The following is a 23,479-nucleotide window of genomic DNA, read 5'->3' on the forward strand; positions in this document are numbered from 1 at the left end:
GCTTTAAATACTTGACTAACTTTTGTTGTTGTTAGGTGCTGACAAGTTGGTTATGACTCATGTTGTTGTTGTTGTTATGTGCCGTCGAGTGGGCCCCGACTCATAGCGACCCCTCCTTGGGTTTCCGAGGCAGTATCACTACGGAAGTAGGATTGCCCAACCTTCCTTCCGGGGAGTGGCTGGTTGGTTTGAACCGCCATCCGTCTGGTTAGCAGACAAGTGTCTTAGCCACTATGCTACCAGAGCTCCCATACAGTGAAGTAAAACTATAAAAATTCCAGGTTTGGTTAAGGGAGAGTAAAGATGAAAGCACACACTATTAAAGGAATCCTTTTCATTTGCACATGAATGTCACCCCCGCCAGCAGAGGCCTACTGCCCGCTGCTCCTCACTGTGAAAATGCTCACTATTAAAATCTGCTGCAGAAAATTTGGAATCCACAGACTAAGTCCATGGCTATTTCAGAATAAAAACAAACAAGGTATAAAATAGCTACCGTGACTTGTGTGCTTAGTTTAGTTGTGCATCATTAAAAACATAATTCTCAAAATTTAGGAAGCCAAAAGTCTGTAAGAAATTCTTTATTACTGAGAGAGGAGAACTCAATTTATAACCCATCTTAGCATGTGAATGAAGCATGTCCAGTGACTATTTTTTTTTTAAAGGTTTTCTTACTGCCCATGTTAGGTATTCATTTCTCTCTCTTCTGGTGCATCCCCTAACTCCCCTCATCCACATGCACTAGTTTCTCTCCTATGACCTCCGTATACCTTTCTATACAATTATTTCACCATTCACTTCTTCATTCACATGTTTCACTTTGCAACACTTTTATTGGAAGCCTCTGGTTGCAAAACCTATCTCACTAGCTTGTGGTGTAAGACTTACCGAAGATAAACAATTTGGGGAAGGATTTTCTCTGACAACCTAAGTTGCACTGGAAGCAATCCTTACCATAACATATGTGGACAAGGGGCAACATGGGAGAAGCAAAGGCATGGGGAGGATAAATGCGGGGGATTCAGAGCCAACTGTACTGTTTTATGTTTTAACAGCACAAGGAAACACAGCTTCAAAGGACGCACCGGAGTTGTCAACTGCTGAGAATAGTTTTTCTCATCTGAAAAAGGGTTGTTTGCTCTTCAAACCAAGGTGTAAAGGCCCAACAACACAGAGTTGGAAGAGATTCTGCAAAAGTAACTACAGCCAGGCTAGAAGATTCTGCTCACCTCAGGAAGCCATCATGTATTCCTACTTAAATACAAATGTCTTCTACTTAAAACTGTTTACAAGGCTGGAAGGGGGTCCCTGAGTGATGCACACACTTAACCAAAACACTGGTAGTTTGAATGCACCCCGGGGCAGCACAGAAGTAAAGGACTAGCCTGTAACTCAGTCAGCCATCTGACACACATGAGGTTAGTCCGAACTGACTTGATGGCAACAGGTGATAATGATAGAAGGGTAAACTATCAGTAGTTACAATGCAAGCTCCATGAGGGCAATGGTTTTAATGTGTTTCGTTCACTGATGTATTCCAAATGCTTAGGACAGTGCCTAGTATATTATTCCTTGTACACATGTTTGTTGGGTGAATTATTTCCTGAAAGGACACTTCTCAAACTATAAACTTAAGAAACTCAATTAAAATATAACATACTTAGCAAAGGCAAAGCCTAGCAACTTAGCAGAGAAAAATATTTCAAGCTAAACCTCATTCATCTTGTCACCATGGAAAGAGAACTTGCCATGACTGAGCCTACCTGGGTGTAAGCAAGGTTTAAGGCAGGAATAAAGAGTCAGGGCATCCTTTCTCCTTCTGACTGGAAAGGGATGTTCACTAGTACTTTGCCAACATCCTACAATAAGGCATTTACTCATTCAATAGTTAATTTTGCTCAGAACTAACTTTATAATCTCCCACCTCTGGCCTACACTCCACCCTTGCTCCTTCTATGCCCCCTACAATTTCCATGGGTTAAGTCTCTATCACTCACCTCCATGCTTGCACTGGAGTTGTGGTGATTACAGACACTCCCCTTCTCTGCAGTCATCAGAACCTGCTGATTATGTGGCCCAAATCACTCTCAAATGTGTCCTTAGCACAGGCCCTTATCTCTTTCCTAAATGATTCCACCTGCAGCCCAAAGCCTGGATTCACTCAATGCCACAAGGTCATTGTTACTGGTTGGGTTCCCTAGCATGGGGGTGGAGAAGAAATCATGGACAGGAAGTTCATTAGGGAGTGTACTTAGATCTGTATCTGTGTAGGAAGGACACAGGACTCAAGGACTCGCACTGGGAGAAGTGGCAGTGCATTCTTAGCAACACCTCTGCCAGCCCAAGGGGCATCTCTAGGGCTAGCACAGCCCTTCAGGGTTGTATCTAGTTGCAGTGAGAAGCCTGGGTCTTTACCAACCCTTCTAGTTTTCCTTCTTTTACTCTCCGCATAAATTAGCCATTAGATGTGGACTAAGGCACAGTCTTGCTCACGGTAGTTCTCTCTAGCCACACAATTCAGAAAAAGGGCAGGTAATTCAAGGTCATCCTTCATAGAATCTGAAGGAGTAAGTCCCTCAGTTCTGAAGTGGGGATCTGGGCTGTATACCACAGCATCTGTCACAGTCTGTCTTCCTTCACTGTAAAAGCTGTAGTGGCTGTCACTACCGGTATCAGTACTTTTCAAACTTCTTCATTAAACTACCTCCTGCAGCAATGAAGAGAGCGCTCATATTCCTGGTAGGGCACCCGGGTGAAGCTCATCACCCTCCACATTCTTTAGCTCCAATTTGACCCAAAGTTTAAAGTGAATTTGACTATTAGGTAATGTACAATGGTTATCCTGGGGCTGGATATGTTTCTTATACACAATGACAAGTATCTTAAGGATGTGTCCATCTGGACACACAAAGTCCCAAGTGCTTTGAATAGCTCTGGAAGGCTGCTGAGGACTGCCTCTACTTTCCTCATGAGTCCCAGTACAGTCTCTTAGTTCTGGTTCCACCATTTCATCTCTTTGTATCACAGTTTTCTCATCTGTAAAATGGAGCTTCTGAAAGTACCTTCTCATTAAGCGGACTGAGGAATGAATGTGTTAATGCATGCAAACCTTTTAAAATAGTGCTTGCCTATGGTCAGCAGATCAGTATTTGATGTGTGCCACACCCAGTACTAGTAATCACCATGCTGATCTGTATCACCACATCTTTACACATCAGTGCTTGCTTGGTGAACATCCATCCATCCTTGGACACCTAGCTCAGAGGGACCATTTTCTCCCTATATATGCTGCACAGACTCAGTCTTCCTCCTCACTGCCACCTTCATGCCACATACAAACTCCGTAAGGCTACTGGACTCAGTGTAAAACCAAAACCAAACTCACTGCTGTCGATTCCTCCTAGAGTTTCCAAGGTGGTATCACTACAGAAGTAGATTGCTCAATCTTCCTTTTCGAGGAGCAGCTGGTGAGTTTGAACTGCCAGACTTGTAATTAGCAGTCAAATGCCTTAGGCACTATGCCACCTCGGTATAGGCAAAGATTTTCTTCCATGTCTATCTCCCTTGCTTAGTTTTGAGTTCCTCAAGGAAGAGTGTGGTCTGTCTTATCCATCTTTGTATCTTATCAGGTAGCACAGGCCTAAAATATAAATATTCTGCTCTGGAAGTGTTTACTTGATAAAGGAATCCTTTCCCTTATTGACTCTTAGGTAACTTTCAATAGGGAAAAAAAAAATCTCCCAACATTTATGACTCCCCTGTAATGTGTACAGCATTATGCTAGACTTTGGAGGGATTCAAAGATAAATATGACGATGTCTTTGTATTTAAAGCTGCAAGCTAGCTGCTGCCATTGCCAGAGGCACCTCAGGCCAGATAATTTAAAGCAGAATTGACAGCTAATCTTTATTTATGGATTGAAATAATTGAAGTAAAAGAGAATGCACCGATTTGTACCTGGCTGGTTATGTTACTTTATATATGCTCTTATATTTTATTTATTATAATGTAATTTAAAATAACTTTCATTATTTATAAAATGTATCTAAACCAATATTTAAACCCATCTAAGTTCCACAGCAGCTAGAGGCTTGACTTAGTCAAGCTCTTGCCAGCTGGGAAGGGAATCCTGCCATGTCAATATCTCCAGCTCCTGGGCCTCCAGATCAGAGATTATTGATCAGGGCTGGGAATGTCAGCCTGAGCTAGTACTGTGAGAAAGGCCTCACAATCTCTGCTAAGTCCATTTTTAACCTCTTGACTAATAGTCTTCTGGTCTTCCCATCTCTTTGGGCCCCCCAATTTTGGGCTAATTTTTTTGTCTATTTTACCCCTTTTTACCTCCTTATCTTTCAATGGCCCATCACTTTCCAAATGCCTCCAAACCACCCACCTCCCTATTCTCAAGAACTCCCAGAAAATGTTTCAGTCTTAAGAATTCCTTCAACTATTCACTCTACCTTCTTGATTTAAATGAAAACTATTTTTCCCCAAATGATATCATTTTTGCAGCAACCTTCTGAAATTAGACATACTCATTTTTTTTTTTTTTTAAAACGTTGTCAACTTCCCACCCTGGGGCTGCTTCGACATCAGGATGCCTAGATTTTGGAGCCTGTACCATCCTTCCCATTGTCTTCCTTTGTGTGATAGTTACTCCTACATATCAAGTTGGCTAGACTATAACCCACTCACTGTCACTGAGTTGATTCTAACTCATAGGAACACTGTAGGACTCAATAGAACTTCACTATAGATTTTCCAAAGCTATAAATCTTTACAGAAGCAGACTGCCTCATCTTTCTCCAACATGGCTGATGGGTATGAATCACAAACCTTTGAGTTAGCAGTCACATGCTTTAAGCAGTGCACTACTAGAGCTCCTTGGCTAGGCAACAGTACTCACTAATTTAATCAAGCCCTAATCTAGGTGTTGCTTTGAAGGTATTTTATAAATGTAGTTAACATCTACAATCAGGTGATATTAAGTAAAGGAGATTACCTTTGGTAATGTTGGTAGGACCCATTCTATCAGTTAAAATCCTAAAGAGTAAAAATGAGGGTTTCCCAGAGAAGAAATTCTGCCTCAACACTAGAGTGTCAACTCCTGCCAGGTTTTCCAGCCTGCCAGCCTGCCCTATGGATTTTGGATTTACCACCTCACATAACTGCATGTGAACCAATTCCTTAAAATAAACTCATCTATCTATCTGCATGTATGTATGTATATGTGTATATATACATATACAAACACATACACACGTACACACACACACACACACATATAAATATATATATAAATATATATATATAAATATAAATATATATATAAATATAAATATATATATAAATATATATATATGGAACTGCTAACATCTGGGCCCACAGGAAACACCCTCATTAGGTAACTAGTAACCATATCAAATCAAACACTAGGGCTTCTTCCTTGTAGATCAGGGATCTCAGGAGTGGCAGGATATCCAGGTAAAAAAGGGGCAGGAGGTAAGGCTAGGCCCCAAGCCCCCTAAAGCCAGGAAAGGGAGGGAGCAGGAGTGGTCTCAGGGACCTCAGGAGCAGCAGGATATCCAGGTAAAAGGGGCAGGAGGCAAGGCAGGCCCCAAGCCCCCTAGAGCCAAGAAAAAGAGGGAACAGCCAGGGACCACAGAGTGGCAGGTTCCAGGTAGGAATTAGGTAAGGGGAGGACACAGAGGTTTCCAACAGCTAAAGGAGACAAATTTGTCTGTCATTTTGTCATCTTGTGAGGCTTGTACGTTGCTGTGAGGCTTGAGGCTGTGGCATTGGTGATTCAGATGCCAGCAGAGTTGCACATGGTACACAGGTTTCAACACAGCTTACAGACTAGACAGACTAGGAAGAAGGAGGAGGCCACTCACTTCTCAAAAATTGTCCAGGGAAAACCTTATGAATAGCAGAGAAACACTGTCTGATACATTACTGGGCAACTTTATGAATAGCTTGGAAACACTGTCCAACACAGTGCAAGAGGACGAGCCCCTTGGGTCAGAAGGCACTCAAAATAGGACTGGGAAAGAGTTACCTCATCAGAGTAGAAACAATCTTAATAGTATGGATAAAGTAAGTCTTTCAGGACGTCCATGTGCTGATGTGGCATGACTCAAATTGAGGAGAAACAGCTGCAAACATCCATTAATAATAGGAACATGGAATGTATGAAGTATGAATCTATGAAAATTGGAAGTTGTCAAAAATGAAACAGAATGCATAAAGATTGATATTCTAGGCATTAGTGAGCTGAAATGGACCAGTTTTGGCCATTCTGAATCAGACTATGATCTACTATGCTGGGAATGACAAATTGAAATGGACTGGTGTGGCATTCATCATCATAAAGGGTGTTTCAAGATCTGTCCTGAAGGACAATGCTGTCAATGATAGGATAATATCCATACATCTACGTGGAAGACCCATTAATACTATTATTCAATTTATGCACCAACCACCAAAGCCAAAGATAAGGAGATTGAAGATTTTTATCAACTTCTGCAGTCTGAAATTGACCAAACGTGCAACCAACATGTGTTGCTTATCACTAGTGATTGTAATGCAAAAGTTGGAAACATTTTTTTTGGCCTTGGTGACAGAAATAACACTGGAGATCACATGATAGAATTTTGCAAGACTAACAACTTATTCATTGCAAATACCTTTTTTCAACAACACAAATGGTGGCTATACATGTGGATTTTGCCAGATGGAGTACACAGGAATCAGACTGACTTTATCTGTGACAAGAGGAGATGGAAAAGCTCAATATTTTCAGCCAAAACAAGGCCAGCATCTGATTGTGGAACAGACTATCAACTGCTCATATGTGAGTTCAACTTGCAGTTGAAGACAACTAAAACAAGTCCATGAGAGCAAAAATATGACCTTGAATATATCCCTCCTCTATTTAGAGACCATCTAAAGAATAGATTTGATGCATTGAACACCAATGACAAAAAATCAGAAGAACCATGGATGACATCAAGATTATCATCCAAGAAGAAAGCAAGAGGTTATTAAAAAAAAGAGAAAGAGAGAAAGGACCAAAATGGATGTCAGAAGAGACTCTGAAACTTGCCCTTGAGTGAAGAGTAGCTAAAGCAAATAGAAGAAACGACAAGATAAAAGAGCTTGATAGAATTCAAAGAGCCACTTGAGCAGACAAAGTCAATTACTATAATGAAACATGCAAAGATCTGGAGTTATAAAACCAAAAGGGAAGAACATGCTTGACATTTCTCAAGTTGAAAGAACTGAGGAAGAAATTTAAGCCTCAAGTTGCAATACTGAAAGATTCTATGGGCAAAATATTGAATGATACAGGAAACATCAAAAGAAGATGGAAGGAATACAAAGAGTCACTGTACCAAAAAGAACTGGTTGATATTCATCCATTTCAGGAGGTAGCATATGTTCAAGAACCAGTGGTACTGAAGGAAGAAGTCAAAGCTGCACTGAAAGAATTGGCGAAAAACAAGGCTCCCATAATTTACAGAATACCCACAGAGATGTTTCAACAAATGATGCCCCACTGGAGGCACTCACTCGGTTATGCCAAGAGATTTAGAAGACAGCTACCTGGCCTGGCCAACTGACAGGAAGAGATCCATATTTGTACCCATTCCAAAGAAAGGTGATGCCACAAAATGTGGAAATTATCAAACAATATCATTAATATTTCATGTAAGTAAAATCTTAATGAAGATAATTAAAAAACGGTTGCACCAGTATATTGACAGAGAACTTCCAGAAGTACAAGATGGTTTCAGAAGAGGATGTGAAATGAGGGATATCATTGCTGATGTCATATGGATCTTTGCTTGAAGCAATGAATACCAGAAAGATGTTTACTTGTGTTTTATTGACTATGGAAAAGCATTTGATTGTGTGGATCACAACCAACTGTGGATAACATTGAGAAGAATGGGAATTCTAGAACAATTAATTGTACTCATAAGGAACCTGTACATAGATCAGGAGGCTGTCGTTTGAACAGAGAAAGGGAACACTGCATGGTTTAAAATTAAGAAGGTAGTGCATCAGGGTTCTATCCTTTCACCATACTTATTCAAACTGTACGCTGAGCAAATAATCTGAAAGGCTGGACTATATGAAGAAGAACATGGCATCAGGATTGGAGGAACAATCATTAACAACCTGTGATACACTGATGACACAACTTTGTTTGCTGAAAGTGAGGATGACTTCAAGTACTTCCTGATGAAAATTGAAGAATATAGTCTGCAGTATGGATTATATCTCAATTAAAGAAAACAAAAATCCTCACAACTGGACCTATAAGCAGCATTATGATAAATGGAGAAAAGACTGAAACTGTCAAAGACTTCACATTGCTTAGTTCTACAATTGACGTCAATGGAAACAGCAGTCAGGACATCAGAAGGCATATAGCACTGGGCAAATCAGCTGCAAAGGACCTCTTTCAAGTGCTGAAGAGCAAAGATGTGTCTTTGAGGACTAAGGTGCACCTGACACAAGTCACACTATTTTCAATCGCCTCATATGCATGTGAGAGCTGGATAATGAATAAGGAGGACCAAAGAAGAGTTCATGCTTTTGAGTTAAGGTGTTGGTGAAGAATACTGAAAGTACCATAGACTGCCAAAAGAACTAATAAATCTGCCCTGGAGGAAGTACAGCCAGAATGCCCCTTGGAGGCGAGAATGGCCAGATTTTGTCTCACATACTTTGGTCATATTGTCAGAAGGGACCATTCCCTGGAGAAGGATGTCATGCTTGGTAAGGTGGACAGTTGATGAAAGAGGGAAAGGCCCTCAATGAGGTGGACTGACACAGTGGCAGTGGTGATGTGCTCAACTATACCAAGAATCATGGAGCTGGCTCAGGACTGGGCAGTGTTTTGTTCTGCTTTGTATAGGGTCACTATGAGTCAGAGATGACTCAAAGGCACCTCACAACAACAACATATATAAAACATATATATTAAAACATATATATATAATTTTCAGTGACCCTCTATTTTAGATATATTGTTAGGTGTTGTCGAGTCAGACCCGACTCACAGCGACCCCTCCTTGGGTTTCTGAGGTAGTATCACTACGGAAGTAGATCGCCCAACCTTCCTTCTAGGCACTACACTACCAGAGCTCATATATATATGAGCTCTGGTGGCACAGTGCATAAGGCACTTGACTGCTAACTGGAAGGTCAGTGGTTCAAACCCACCAGCTGCTCCATGGAAGGAAAACGGGGCAATCTACTTCTGTAAAAATTTACTCTCTTGGACACCCAATGGGGGTCACTCTGAGTCAGAAACAACTCAACAACAGTGAGTTTTGTGCACATATGTGCTGTGTCATCAAGTCAGCTCCAACTCATAGCACCCTTATGTACAACAGAACAAAACAGTGCCTGGTTCTGCATCATTCCCAAAATTGTTGCTATGCTTGAGCCCATCATTGTAGCCAATGTGTCAATCCACCTCATTGAGGGTCTTTCCCTTTTCCAGTGACCCTCTACTTTACTCAGCAAGATAATCTTCTTCAGGGAATGGTCTCTTCTGACAACATGACCAAAGTATGTGTGAAAAAGTCTGGATGTTCTTGTTTCAAAGGAGCATTCTGGCTGTACTTCTTCCAAGACAGATTTGTATGTACTACTGGAAGTCCATGGTATTTTCACTACTCTTCGTCAAAAACAAAATTTAAATGCATCCATCCTTCTGTGGTCTTCCTTATTCATTGTCCAGCTCTTAACATGAATATAATGCTATTGAAAATACCACGGTTTGGGCAGGCACCCCTTAGTCTTCAAAGTGATATTTTTTGCTCCTAAACACTTTAAGAGGTCTTTTGCAGTGGATTTTCCCAATGCAATGTATCATTTCATTTCTTGACTGCTCCTTCCATAGGCATTGATTGTGGATCCAAGTAAAATGAAATCTTTGACAACTCCAATCTTTTCTTCATTTATCATGATTTTGCTTATTGGTCCAGTTGTGAGGATTTCTGTTTTATTTATGTGGAGGTGTAATCCATAAAAAAGGCTGTAATCTTTGGTCTTCATCAATAAGTGCTTCAAGTCTTATTCACTTTCAGCAAGCAAGATTGTGTCATCTGCATATTGCAGGTTGTTAATGAGTCTTTCTCTGATCCTGATGCTGAGTTCTTCTTCATATAATTTGGCCTCTCTGATTATGTGCTCAGCAAACAGACTGGATAAGTATGGTGAAAGGTTACAACCCAGATGCACACTTTTACTGGTTTAAAACAAAGCAGTAACCCCTTGTTCTGTTTGAATGACTGTCTCTTTATCTACGTATAGGTTTGGCATGAGCAAAATTAAGTATTCTTTGTGCTGTTATCAATAATTTGTTATGAAGACTTCTGGTAAGATGGCAGAATAGGCAGACAAGCTACACAGACCCTCTTCAACAAAGAAAAGAGAAACCAATTGACAGAGATAAAGAAGATAACCTTGGAATCCCGAACTTTGAAAGAAAATATACAGAAGTGGATTAGGCACCAACTAGTGGAAAAACCTGAATGAAAACATTGAGTATGGAGATGGTTGGAGCAGTAGACTTTCAGCTATTCTGATAGGACCAAAGCCTGGATATTTCCAAGTGGTGTTGGCACCTGAGAATTGAGCTAAAGATCAGCCCTGGTTGCCAAGGGCTACAGGGATGACTGCGCTGGTGGCCTATGACTAGGAAGGGAAATAGAAGGGAGGGAGACAACCTGAGCTGTGGACTTTTGGATGTTCAGAGGGCACAGCCATTTTGAATGTTTATAAGCAGCAGCCATTTTGGATATTTAAAGTAACTGAGGGTGCACCATTTTGGATATGCAAAGTGACCAATGGTGAAGCCATTTTGAGTATTTATAAGTGGTCTCCATTTGGATATTTAAAGTGACTGAGGATACAGCCATTTTGAATGTTTACAAGTGGTGGCTATTTGGATTTTTAAGTGAGAGCATTCTCATTCAGGATACCAGGGACCTAAGAATAGGCTCTGTTTGCCAAGGATGGCAGAGACATACAGGAGGCTGATAACAGGAAAGGAGACAGGTAGTGAGTGTTATCAGTGTTGCCAACTAGCAAATAGGGGAGCACAGCATAGTATCTGCTTACGTAGATAACATACAAACAAAACAAAGAAAACAAAAACTGTGGGCAAGTCACTCCAGCATACAATCACCAATTAAATATAAAAACAAAAATGTTACAATGCCTTGGAGACAACAGAGCATCACAGTCCCTGCAAAGAAGCAAGACAAAGCAGGAGAAACAAGGGACCAGGATATAAATCCAAAACACATCCCTGAGGAAGAAGCAGCATTGGAACTCCCTAATAAGGAATTCAAAAGAATTATATTTAGGTACCTTCAACAAATTGAGAGACAGATCAAGGAAAACACAGAGAAGACCCAAGAACAATTTCAAAAGATAATACAAGAACAAAATGACTAAATAAATGAAAAATTAGAAGTGATACAAAATCTACAAATAGAAATCCAGAAGATTAATACGAACTTTTCAGAAATAGATTACACATTGAACAAGAAAAGGAGTGGAATTGAATCAATGGAAGAAAGAATCAGTGAGATTGACGACAAATACCTCAATACTTCTTTGGAAAGGAATCAATCAGAAAAAAGATCAAAACAAAATTGAAGAAAGCCTAAGGCTCATGTGGGATATCATCAAAAAGACTAACGTACTTGTAACTGGAATTCCAGAACAGGAAGAGACAGATAAAACCACAAAAAATATTCTTGAAGATTTGTTGGAAGAGAACTTTCCTGGTATGATGAAAGATGAGAATATATCCATTCAAGAAGTCCAACCCAACCTAAACAGGATAGACCCCAAAAGAAAATCACCAAGATACATCATCATCAAACTCACCAAAACCAAAAATGAAGAAGACAGCATGGGAAAAATGAAAGTTACCTACAAGGTGTGACTAATATGACTAAGCTCAGAACTTTCAGCAGAAACCACATAGGCCAGAAGACAATGTGATGGTATATATAAAACTCTGAAAGAGAAAAATTTCCAACCAAGAAGTATATACCCAGAAAAAGTGTCCCTCACATATGATGGTGAAATTAGGACATGTCCAGATAAGCAGAAGTTAAGGGAATTCGTTAAAACCAGACCATCTTACAAGAGATGCTAAAGGGAGTCCTTTGGACAAAGAACTAACAATAGCAAACAACAACCGACCATTAACACACATGATAACATAACCCGGAAACCAACCCAGTTATAGAAGTATCCAAAGTAAATTAGGCTACAAGATTGTAAACAGGGAACCAGAGATATCAATTGACAAATGAGGACAACTACAAACCAAAAACAGGGAAAAAATTGTGTAGTTAACAGAACTTCTAAATGGAAAGGAAGTCAAGACAACTGTAAGATAGAATGGATTGTTCTAAACTTGAGAAGAAAATTATAAATCACAGGGTAACCTCAAAGAAAAATGATAAATCTTCACATCAAAATAAAAAAGAGGACCAGCACAAATATCTGTTGTTGTTGATATGTGCCGTCAAGTCAGCCCCGACTAACAGCGACCCCTCCTTGGGTTTCCGAGGCAGTATCACTATGGAAGTAGATTGCCCAACCTTTAGCAAATACTAAAACAATAGAAATGAAGGAAGTGATGACACAATTCATAAACAAAACAAGCTCAGCACAGAAGATTATATGGAACAAAGAAATCAACACCATGAAAAAGCACATAACAAAATGACAGCAACAAATTCATACTTGTCGATAATTACATATCTGACAAGGGACTTATCTCTCAAATTTATAGAAAACTCCAACAACTCAACAACAAAAAAGACTAACAATTCAGTTAAAAAATGTGCAGATGACATGAATAGACACTTCACCAAAAAGGATATTCAGGTGCCCAGCAAATACATGAAGAAATGCTCATCATCATTAGCCATCAGAGAGATGCAAATCAAGACAACGAGATACCAACTCACTCCAGCACTAATGCAAAGTTCAACAAGACAGAAAATAACAAATGCTGGTGAGGATGTGGAGAGATTGGGATTCTCATACACTGCTAGTTGGACTGTCAAATGATTCAACCACTGTGGAAAATAGTATTTTTTTTTACTGTTTACAGTTTTTTAATTCCTTAAAAAGCTGGAATTAGAAATACCATTTGACCCAGCAATCTCATTACTAAGCATATATCCTAAAGAAGTGAGAGCCAGGACAAGAAGAGATATATGCACGCCTATGTTCACCGCCTCACTATTTATAACAACAAAAAGATGGAAACAACCTAGGTTCCCACCAACAGAAGAATGGATAACTAAACTATTGATACATACATACAATGGAATATTATGCAACACCAAAGAATAATGTAGAATATGTGAAACACCATGTAACATGGATGAACTTGGAGGATATTATGCTGATTGAAAGAAGTCAATCACAGGACAAATACAGTACTAGTTCATTATTGTAAAAAAGTCAAGGAAAGGTTTATATATGGAAGGAAACTTTCTTCGTTGGTTACCAGGGGCAGAAGGGGAGGGGAGGGAACACAGCAAAAAAAACACATTGACCCATGAACTTTAGTTTCGTGTATTTCTCTGTACATAAATTATATTTCAATAAAATGCATTAAAAAATAAAAGTAATTTGTCATGATCCACAGTTAAATGCATTTGCATTCTCATATTTACATATACAGAGATGTATGTGTTTGTGTATATGTGTGTGTGTGTGTGTGTGTGTTTATTTATTTCTCTGGAGAATCCTGACTGATATAACCTATAAATCTCCCCATTAGTTCTCCAGCATTTCCTCCTGTCTCCTTATTTTTGTTTATTTATTTCTTCCTCTCATGCCTTGTCTCTTACCATCATCCTGAGTGACTTCCACTTCCACAGTGATCTTGTACCTTGAACTTAATACCCTGTTCCTCTAGCATCTTTCTGTTTCAGAAACTCTGTAACCTAAAGCAAAGTCAAAGGCAGAAAGCCCAGGGAGGTGTTCTAGAGTAAGTCCTCATTATTCACCAAGGAGATGTCCTTGAGAATTCAAAACATATCATCAAATGAAAAATAAAAGGGCTAGCAAACCCATGAGCAAAACAAGAATAATTGTGTTCACAAATACTTCTTGAAGGTCCCCTTTCTGCCAGGCATTGTGCAAAGGAGTGATACAGAGATGGGAAGAGGAAAAAAAAAAAAAACACTCTATGCCTTAATGAGCTCATTCTGGGGAGTGAGAAGCAAAGAAACTGGAGAGAAGATGGTAATGGCTGGTCTCTCTACCGTAGGTCCCCTTTTTATATCCTCCATAATTTAGCTCAGCTGAGCACCACCTCAACTACACTGCCTTTCCCATCTCAATCCCTTTCCATGTGTCACAGAGGTATAAGCAAATATAAACCAGTTGCTGTCAAGGTAAGCCCATTTGTGTTAGAGTAGAACTGTGCCCCATAGGGTATTCAATGGCTGATTTTTCAAAAGTGGATCACCAGACCCTTTGTCTCACGCACCTCTGGTTAGACTTGAACCTTAAACCTTTTGGTTAGTAGCCAAGCTTATTAACTGTTGGTACCACCCAATGACTCCATGGGAAACACTCTAAGAGAAATGAACTATTCTCTACCTAAAGCAGTGTTCTGAACTTTTTCTGATCATAGTCTCATTTGCAAAACTAATGATAGTTATGGTTATTTTTGCAATAAAGATGCAAATATGCACAAACACACAGAATTCTGCATAGAATTTCAGGGCTTCCAGACTCTCAAAGCCTATGATCCCCAGGTTAAGAACTGATGCTTACCTGATAATCTAAGCCCCTATCTGATAGAATCATAGAACTTATAGCAGAGAAATGACAATGTTTTCATAGATGCATTCTTAAACAGAATCCTATGAGGAGCAGTATCTGAATAGGGACAGTGGCAGCTGCTAAAGACACACATCCTCAGTGGATGTGGGCAGAGTATCCCACTGGTCACACTGTCCACCTACGTCATCAAGAATTTCCAAGAAGATGGCAGGCACAGTACAGACAGACACCCCTTCAAAATCTGTCAGTGAAGTGAACGCTCTGAACTTTTCAGAAGCCTCCTTGGCAAGCTAAGCCACTTCTGAACATGAGCCTCCCAGACTGAGTTTTCACATTGTGCTGTGGAAAAATTACAAATCATTGCATATTCTGGACCTTTGGGTTGCATACCATATATATGAAATTTCAAATGTTTAATCTGTGAACAGGTACCAAAGGTCTAATGTTCTTGACTACTATTCCATTTGTTGGCTATTTGGGGATTGACAGTCTTCTATCTTTGGCAGTCTTCTATCTTTAATGCTTAAATTGCCTTCTCCCCCGCCCTTGAAAAATCACTCCAAGTATGTGGAACAAATATCCTACCTTTATATTTCTTAATACATCTTTTTGAACTGCTATTAGACAGTGATGATTTAATACAAATATCATGTCTAGAAATCCCTGATACACCAATTTGAGACCAACCAAATGGGCACAGTTAGTGGGACAGTTCTGTAGGGCAAGAAAGTTAAGCAACTGAAAATGGGTGGATGATGAAACTGACAGACTGTTTATAAATTCTGATTGCTCTTAGATAAAAGCTACATAACCAGCTTCATTAGAATGTCTCAAAATCAATGGCCTGTGCCCCTCCTCCCATAACACGTGAACCACTACTATCTTACATCCACCTAACATTCACCAGGCTTTAAGAGCATAGTACCTACATTAAGTAAATTTAGTCTGAGATCTTCAGGAAGAATAGAAATGGCTACCAGTACACAAAACTGAAAGAAAGACCATGTCAAAGCACCTTAGGTTCTCTACTTGATTTTTATCAGCTTAGTTCATCATGTTGTTGTTGTTGTTATGTACCGTCAAGTTGAACCTGACTCATAGTGACCCCTCTTTGGGTTTCCGAGGAAGTATCACTACGGAAGTAGATTGCTCCATCTTCCTTCCGAGGAGTGGCTGGTGGATTTGAGCCGCCAGCCTTCTGGTTAGCAGTCAAGTGCCTTAGCCACTATGCTACCAGAGCTCCCTAGTTCATCATAGATACTCATTTATTGAATGAATGAATGAATGAATGAATAAGTGACCAAACCAATCACCTGCCTACCCATCCATTCTGCTCTCTGTGAAGCAGACTGTGCCACCATACCACCACCACCACTGGCCTCCAGGAATATGTGCCAGTGTACTTTTTCATAGCTTGATGAAGCAATCACAAACCTTATCTTATGTCACTTAGTGAAGTCATTTTGTTAACATTTATAAACACTTGAATGTTTCCTGAACTACCTTTTAATAAGTGATGACTATAATGGAGTTCTGGTGGCTTAGTGCCTAAGGCACTTGACTGCTAACCAGAAGGCTGGTGGTTCAAACCCACCAGCCACTCCTCAGAAGGAGGGCAATCTACTTCCCTAGAGATACTGCCTCAGAAACTCAAGGAAGGGTCACTATGCGTCAAATCGAGTGCACAGCAGTGAGTTTGGTGGGTTTTTTTTTAAATAATGGAAAGGATTTTTTTTTTAAAGAGGCAGTTATTTTTGCAATCTATAACAGACCACTTAATCAATTTTATACAACACAATAAAATAGACTCCTAAATAAGAAAGAAAAAAAAAATCTTTCTAATCAAAGATGCTCTTGATCTGAACAAAATAGAGATTTCCTTATCATTCAATTTTTTGTTCAGGTTTCTACCACAGCACATCACCATCCCCTCAGCCCTTGGCCACGTACAATCTGAGATACAACCTTACACTTTTAATGAACTCTCAGGTTTGCATAGGAAAGTGCCTGCTTCCTGACAAAGGTTTTTAAACCAAGTGGTGATATAAACCCCTCTCTCCTCTCCTTATTACAACGAAAATACTTCAACTGTAGCTGAGGGCACTCAGGTGATGCACCTCTAGAAAATGACCTCTTCACTTGTGAGGCAATCAAAGCAGATTAAAATTAACAGCTCTTCAGAGGGAAATGGCAACAGGAAACAAAACTAATAGTTCCATGTAATCAAATACATTGGTAAATTTTCTGTGGGCAACCTTCTGAGAAATGATCAAATTACAGATATGGCAACTGTTATGGTTTGAATTATGTCTCCCTAAAATACGTGCTTTAAATCCTAACCTCTATACCTGTGGTGAGCTGTGGTGGTGCAGCGGTTTAAGTGTTTGGCAGCTAACCAAAAGATCCACAGTTCAAACCCACCAGTTGCTTTGCAGGAGAAAGATGTGATGGTCTGCTCTGTAAAGATTTACAGCCTTGGAAATGCTATGGGGTAGTTCTACTCTGTCCTGTTGTTGTTGTTATGTGCCCTTGAGTCAGACTCGACTCAACGCGACCCCTCCCTTGGGTTTCTGAGGCAGTATCACTATGGAAGTAGATTACCCCATCTTCCTTCCGAATTCTGTCCTATAGGATTGATATATATCAAAATTGACTAGATGGCAGTGGGTCTGATTTTTTTTTACGCCTGTGGTTATAATTTCATTTGGGAATGTGTTGTCTCTGTTATGTTAATGAAGCAGGATTACTATAGGGTGTATCTTTAGTCAATCTCTTTTAAGATATAAAAGAGATTGAACAAACAATTAGAGAGAGATGGGTTAAGCTAGATGCCAAGACACATGGAGATCTCCAAGGAACCAGGAAGCAGAAGCTGAAGAGACAAGGACCTTCCTTCAGAGCTGACAGAGAGAGAAAGCCTTCCCCTAGAGCTGGTGCTCTCCACTTGCACTTCTAGCCTCCTAAACTGTGAGCAGCACATTTCTGTTGTTAAAGCTACCAACTTGTGGTACTGTTGTTAAAGCAGCACTGTATAACTAAGACCTCCAGTTTGTTACTGGAAGAGAGGGGTGTTGCTTTAACAGACAACTAGAATGTGGAAGTGGTTTTGGAATTGGGTAATGGGTAGAGACTGGAAGAATTTCAATGTGTCTAACAGAAAAAGCCATATTGCCTTGAGGAGACTATTGGTAGAATTATGAATATCAAATGCAGTTCTGATGTGGGTTCAGAAGGACATGAGGAGAGCTCACTTGTTAAAGCTATCCAATTGCGGTACTGCTGTTATAGTAGCAGTAGATAATGAAGACAACTATAAAGATGAAAAAAAATATCTTTTTACTCATTCTTAAAGGTTGAAATACATGTATGCAGAAAAAGTAATGGTTAGGCCATCCATTGGGTCAAAAAGAGTATACACAAAATAGTGGACTCAGTCTTACTCCTTGATTCCAGTAAATGAAGAACCTATGAGAATTCGGGCCCAGATTGTTGTATTACCAGAAAGGAGAAATGGAGAAATGTGTGCCTGCTTGGTGGCTGGCTTACAGCAGTAAGCTCAAGTGCTGTGGACAGTTTAAGGAAGACTATGCAATTTACTGGTGCTCCTCTCTGGCCTCACTCGGTCCCCTTCAAGGCCCAAGCTAGGTGGTTAGATGGTTAAGCATGGCCCTCAAAGGTGGTATATGTTTTCATGTCTGGGCACAAGGATTTGGAGTTTGTAGGAAGAGGGAGGTTATGAGTTTTGCTACTATTCTATATTGCTTGCACTTTAAAGTCTGCAGTAATTCATATAAATCTAGATTACTGCCACAAGGGGTTGAGACCAGGAAGAAGGGAGAAAGAAATACATAAAAAGGAAAGGATTAGAATGGGGGAGAATGAAAATCAGTAACCTTTTTTATTAACATGATGGGGATTTGTTTCATTCTGTTCCTAGACTTTTGGCTTAAAAAATAGGAAAATTTGAGGGTCAATTTTAAATTTATTGTATTTTTTCCTTCTTCTTCATTCTTATGGTTATGTTCTAAATGGTTTGAAACAGAGCAAAATTGCTTGGCTTTTTTTTTTTTCCCCATTATTTTCCAAAGCAACTCTGTCATTCCCCAAATTCAACCTATCACAACTTACCCTATTATTCTAAAAAGCAGTATACTGATCCATTTATTTTATTCCTCTCCACCTTAATTAAATATTAAATGTGCTCATACATCTACACTTCTTAACTTAATTTTCTCAATTAATCTCAAAATCTGTCAAATTTTAATCTTTTTCTATAAAAGAACTGATTCTGTACAATTGTCAAATACGTCACTAAGGATGTTTCTATCATTATCCTCATTTTCTATCAGGATGCTAGTGATGACTGCTATTTATGAGGCTGTTAAAGACTGGGTGTGCCCAAGAATTTCACTGCACAAACATGGTAGTCATTCGCTTTGCATTTACCTGACTACCTTTTGAAATCATATTTACCTAGACTTCTGTGCATAAAATTAGCTCTTAATATATAAATGCTGTGGAGGAGAAGAGTTGACTTAACCTTGTTGTCCTCTGTAACTCCACTTTCAAATTTGAAGCTATGCTTTAAAGATTTCTTCAGTATGACCTTCTGATCAGCTCGCAGTATCTATATAGAATGATAAAATACCCATTCTATCTTTCCTGCCTTGATTAGCTATGGTAGTCAGCAATGTTTTAAATGTGGCAGAGTTTTTTGTTGCTGCTACTGTTTGTGTGTGTGTGTATGTGTGTGTATGTGATTATTGGTGATGCTATTTGCCATATGAAAAGTCTAATATTGAACACTGATGAAATGGTGGCATTCATTTCAAATTGATGCCTCATTCAAACCATTACTCCTCACAAGCTTTTACTTTTTTCTACCTGATTTTGGATAAAGACATATCACTCCGACAAATTCTCAACATTATCCTTCTCATTACTCAAGTAATCTCATTACAAAAAGAGGTTATGAGATATGTAGAGAGCTTGCTAAAATATAACAACTTTTTCTCCATAATACTGAAGACTCTGAAGAGAAAAACTGAAAATTTCCTGAACTAAATGGCATGCTTGATGACATTCATGGAAAGCTAGGTATGGGGGACTTCTAAGATTATGAAAAGTCAAGCCCCATACCTCATTTCAGCCTAAAAGCAAAAACCAAACTCACTGCTGACAAGTCAGATCAGACTCACAGTGACCTCTCCTTGGGTTTCTGAGGAGGTATCACTATGGAAGTAGATTGCCCAACCTTCCTTCCGAGGAGTGGCTAGGGGGTTTGAACCACCCGCCTTCTGGTTAGCAAGTAAATGCCTCAGGCACTACAGCACCAGAACTCCTCACTTCAGCTAAAGAACCACTATAATTTGATTAACATACAAAGAAGAAATAAAGGAGCTAATTTATAGAAACTACAATATATGATAGACAAAGATGGATGACATTTTTAATCAATATGGGGGCAAATTTGCAAAACTATAAAAGATGAAACTAAAAGGGAACCAAGAAAAGAACTCAAGACTTTATTTCCCAAACCAGAGAATATTTTCCATTTTAAATTTGGTTGCAGTTTTGATATGTATTGTTAAATACACTTCTAAGACTTTAGGCAGTGAAAGCTAGAGAACTGCTAAAAATGTCCATATCTAAACTTTAAATTTCAACTATCTGCTATACTTACAACATCACGTCTTACCATGTACCAGAAGGGATGTCGCAGTGGTCCAAACATCTGGTTTTGAATTGCTATAGTCCCTGAATCACAGTTCCCCCACCACTACCCAGTCCTTATAGGGACAGGGTACACAGACAAGCTACATGGACAGCTGTGGGTGCCCTCACGTGGATAGTGCACACTGGTGGTGGAGCAACAGGCTAATCCTAGGTCTTCCCTCCTTTAATAATCATTTCTAAATCTATCTTGAGTGGAGAATAGTTTCTCTCTCCATACTTCAGGAGTTTCCCAAAGATGCCCTTCAATGTAGTAGAATATATAAAATAGGGATCAATTACATAGAAAAGATGACAAAAATATCTAAGAAGTAAAATATGGTCATCACAATTAATTTTAAAAAATTTATTTATTGGAACAAAACAGACACAGAGATAAGTCAAACTGTGGAAAATAAGTCCAATTGGATGCCTTAGTCTCCAAGGCATTCAAGTGAGGCCTGTGTGATTGCTTCCACATACACCACTTGTTTACTCCCTGCTCTCATACTCTACATGAATCTTCATGGAAAATAGGCCACAAGAGAATGCACTTAGAGTGTTCCTGGCAGGTAAATATGTCTGTACTATATAGCCTTCTGAAGATCTGTACTTCACTCCCTATTTTGTAAAGTGTATTATGTTGTAATATATGCTATCATGGGGGTGGGGGGTGGGCAGTAGAGCTTGTTGGTTTTCACTAAAACAGCAATTAATTGAAGTTAGAAATAGCAATGTTAATTAGACCAGCCCTCCTTCACTTGAAGGGTCAGAATCCGTATCAAATGACAGTAATCTCAACCTACCAAGAAAGCAATGTGTTAAACAGCATCACCACAGTTGCACAAGGTATTAAACTTTATCTCTCTTTGTTTCCAAGCACTCCAGGTGCTTTTCTGCAATGAATAATTCTGACTATATTTTATAGCTTATTACAGAATATGTACCCATCTCACATATGCATCAGAATATCTGATAATAGTTTGCATCAATTCAACCCACTCTTTTGTAAATATGAGACAATAATTGAAAATATATTGTTATATTCCTAGAATGAATATAAAACATGAAATAACTTCAACTATGATTCAAATGTAAAATGTATTAAACACAAACACATACACTGGATATTAAAATATCATTACAGCTTTTAGGGTCAATAATTTGAAAGTAAATAACTAAAATAGTTTAGGTGATACTTAACTTGCAATTTAAGACAAAGAGTACAAAGGGGGAGAAAATTCTAATGGTTATTGTTCAAAATATGTCAAGGGTGAAGAAATTAATGATAAATTTAGGTACTTTTTTCTTATTTAAAGGAAAGAAATTGTATCATAGGTAATTACAAGATGACTATGAAATGTCAAAAATTTCTTTTATGTAAAAATAACTTCAATTAATTTGTGGTTTAAAATCTTTTGTTTGAATAAGGGTATATTCTTTTTTAGAAAAAAGTTCCTAAGGGTTTCTTTTTTATTTTTTTAAACTTCTGTGCCAACTCACAACATGATCCTCAAATTTTCCCCACAGGCACACCGAGCATGATTTTAAAATATCTATCTTATCCTCATTAAGCACATGCCAAATTCTCCTCAACTTCAAATCCTTGCCAAAACCTGTGTTCACATCTGTAACCTGTAATAGTCAAGGGCAAATGAAGCTTTTGTCCACCTTCGGCTTTCTTGAGATACTTGTTTCAAAGCAAGGACTGGACAGGAGAAAGTGGAGGGACATGAGAAAGTAAATGAAAGAGACATTGGAAATTTCCAGCAAGGTGAAAGATGGTGGATACATGGAGTGAGAAAGAGGAAGGACTGTCTAGATAGGATTGATTGTTGGACGTAGTGGAAGATATTAGTGCTATAAAAACTGTAGGGAAATAGAATGATCTGGGTCAGTAATCTTATAACCTACTTTGAAAATAAGCTATAACATCAAAAATTTGCTGCCATGGAGTAGGATCCAACTCATGGAGACCCCTCCTTGGGTTTCTGAGGTGTTATCACTATAGGAGTAGATAGAAAATAACCTAAAAAGATCCATTACAGAGGAGCAAGATGTGCCTTCTGTCCTCCACCCCTTTACGATGCTCTTAAAGCAGACAGCAGAGTGACATGGTGTCTGTAATGTGGAGGCAGGATCCCAGGATGGAAGAGCATGCCTTTTTTTTTCTTTTTTAAATGGGTAAAACTCAACCCCTGGAATTAGTCTTTTATTGGAGAAAATAAGAACTAAAATGGTCTTAACTCCCACCTAGTATTTTTTCCTCCCACGAGGTTTTGCCCTCCATTAAATCCCCATTCAAACAAAGAACATTTCATAAAATGGGAGGGGTCTTTGCTGAACAGGTTTTAATGAATATGAAATTGCTCTATTGAAATTTAAATGAGACTCCTCCTCTTTGAAAATAACTTGAAGTTTTTTTTCCTCATCAGGGCAGGGACACATTACATTCCCAGCATCTATCTGGGAACATGTGTGTGTGTGTGTGATATATATACATATATATACACACATACATATATAAACCCAACTCACTGCCATTGAGGTGATTCTGACTCATAGCAACCCCTCCTTGGATTTCCGAGGCAGTATCTCTGTGGAAGTAGATTACCCAGTCTTCCTTCCGAGGAGTGGTTAGTGGTTTGAACTGCCAGCCTTCTGGTTAGCAGTCAAATGCCTTAGGCACGATACCACCAGAGCTCCTATGTATATATAAAACTAAAAAAAACTCAGTGCCTTTAAGTTGATTCCAACTCATAGCAACCCCTCCTTGGGTTTCTGAGGCAATATTTCTATGGAAATAGATTGCCCAGTCTTCCTTCCGAGGAGTGGCTGGTGGGTTTGAAGCACCAGCCTTCTGGTTAGTAGTCAAATACCGTAGGCACTACACCACCAGAGCTCCCTCATATCA

General features: G+C 39.1%; 1 protein-coding gene across 1 annotated transcript in view; it reads right to left on the minus strand.

Annotated features, from left to right (window-relative positions):
• The window catches only part of PARD3B (par-3 family cell polarity regulator beta), a 1,522,095-nt gene that overhangs the window by 701,320 nt on the left and 797,296 nt on the right, over positions 1–23,479 (minus strand). The window lies entirely within an intron of this gene.

The sequence above is a fragment of the Orycteropus afer genome, unplaced genomic scaffold, assembly GCF_000298275.1.
Source record: "Orycteropus afer afer isolate SDZICR_OR568_19922 unplaced genomic scaffold, OryAfe1.0 scaffold00002, whole genome shotgun sequence".
In the NCBI taxonomy this organism is placed as follows: Eukaryota; Metazoa; Chordata; class Mammalia; order Tubulidentata; family Orycteropodidae; genus Orycteropus; species Orycteropus afer.